Raw genomic sequence first — 2,448 nt, 5'->3', positions numbered from 1 at the left:
GTTAAGTGTCTGCCTTCTGTCCAGGTCGTGATCCCAGGGTCTGGGTTTGAGCCCCACCTCAGACTCTCTGCTCAGTGGAGAGTCTGCTTCTCCCTCTCCCTCTGCCTGCTGCTTCCTGTGCTTGTGCTCTCTTTTTCAAATAAAGAAATAAAATATTTTTAATAAATAAATAAATAAATAAAACCAGAGGAGCGATTTGTTATCAGCTAGGTCCCAAGACCTGGCCTTGACTGCTAACTTTTGTCTTGTATTATCCCCAAAGCTCTTCTTTCCCTGCTTTTTTTTTTAAGATTTTTTAAAAAAATTTATTTATTTGACAGAGATGACGAGTAGGCAGAGAGACAGGCAGGGGGTGGGGGGAGCAGGCTCCCTGCTGAGCAGAGAGCCCAATGTGGGACTCCATCCCAGGACCCTGGGATCATGACCTGAGCAGAAGACAGAGGCTTTAACCTACTGAGCCACACTGGAGCCCCTCCCTGTTTTCTTTTTAACGGGGCAAATGAAACCTGAAACCACCCCCCCACCCCACCCCACCCCCCCGCAATGATAGGAAGGGCCCTTGACAAAGTCTCCTGCCTGCCCAGAGCACCCAGAACTTTGCGCTAAACCTGACTCATTTCTCAGCACATGGACCATGGAGTGACCTTAGGAATGATCCACAATTACCTTTACCTCATTATAACACTAAAATCTGCCTCAGCCTCACTTACATAACACACAATGTATGTCTAGGCATGGTTCCTTAAGGCACATGCAGGACCTCATGCCCCGCCTCTGCAGAGGATGACAGGGCTTCCCTATTTAAATATTCATCATACGCCTAAACAAAAGGAAACGCCCACCCTGCCCCCGCCAGGGTCATGGTTTGGAAGGCCACTGCCCATAAACTCTTATTTGCAGCAAATAAAAGTTTTCTTTGTATGACAACTCAACAAAACAAAACAAAAAAAAGGCATTTCACATAAAAATAAAGGAATTCAGAGAACCAACCTGGTACTTGGTTCCAGGACACAAAGTTTATGAACAAAAGAACAGGGACTGAATCCCAGGACTTCCTTTAAAAGTGAATCCGATGGTTGGGGCATGGACATTGGGGAGGGTATGTGCTATGATGAGTGCTGTGAAGTATAAACCTGGTGATTCACAGACCTGTACCCCTGGGGCTAAGAATACATCAAATGTTAATAAAAAAATTAAAATTAAAAAAAAAAAAGGGGAATCCGAGATGAGGAGCATGGTCCACAGGAGGTCCAGGCAGGAAGGAGCAGGATGGGGAGGGGGTGTGGAGGGGGGCACTGATTAATGCGATAACCAAAAGCCCCAGAGCAGTGGGAGGGACAAGCGTCTGACAGGTGTTGTGAAATCTGGAAGGGATTTTTGTCCTTTCCTTTCCCTGTCTATGTGAACACTTAGTGGTTTGTCTCTGCCAGAGGTATAATAAGATTCAGCATCATACGGAGCAATTTGTCACCTGACATCATGAATTTGCAGAGACTGGTGAATAGCAGATGCTTAAACGTATTTGCAAAGTTTGCCCTGACTCTTTTAAAGTCTCTTTTCCATAGTTGATGGAGGCTGGGGCAATGCTGTCCCAGTCCTAGAATTTCAGAATTTCTAAAGTGCCTCAGGAGCTAAGAGGTCACCCCCCACTCTAGAATGCCCGTCATCCCGGGAGCACCCCGTCATTTAATTTGCCCTGGCTCTCCACAGCCCGTCAAAGACTCCAGGCTGAGCCCCCCAACATGTTTTGACCACTCTAGTAGGTAAGGGAACCCATCTGGGTCCACCCCAGCCAGAAGTGACTCCTAGCTCCAGCTGACTTCAAAGTCTACAGAGCTGTGCGCGAGCACAGACCAGAGTTTGACGCACCAGGCCCGATGCAGACCTTGAGGTCTGCTCCAATCCCAACAGGATCAGTGCGGAGCATAGCCTCAGGGCTAGTGCCCTGTCCAGGGGTTGCCCAAGGTCATGGGCATGGCCCACACTAACGGCAGGGAAACCATAGCTAAGAGGGAGCCAGCCAATCAGCCTGACACATCAGACATTCTAGTTTGGGGCGACATGTGCTATTATGGTCTGCTTATGGAAAGGGAAATTCTAGGGGCCCTGAGATGGGGTTTTTATAGTTTGACTGTGTTCAACATGTTCTAAGGTGCACTGCCTCAGCCTCTGCATGAAAAAGCACCTACGGCCCAGTGAGGATGATGTGACAAGTGCCACGCCTGGCCCAGTGTCCCCAGCCTATGCCCAGGAACCTCCAAATACCAGCGTGGTGCAGGAGAAAGTCTCTGAGGTCAGAAGTCTGCAAAAGGCTCAGCCACACTGTCTTTGCAAAAGGCTCAGCCACATTGTCTTTGCGGCAGTGGGGGCAGAGGGGGGAGACGCCACTGCACGCTAGGACTCTGCACAGGAAAAGCGAGTGTGCCGGGTACCAAGTTCATGCTGCCA

This window comes from Lontra canadensis, unplaced genomic scaffold (genome assembly GCF_010015895.1).
Source record: "Lontra canadensis isolate GAN:19392208 unplaced genomic scaffold, GSC_riverotter_1.0 scaffold8, whole genome shotgun sequence".
NCBI lineage: Eukaryota > Metazoa > Chordata > Mammalia > Carnivora > Mustelidae > Lontra > Lontra canadensis.
Note: the sequence above shows the minus strand (reverse complement) of the source record.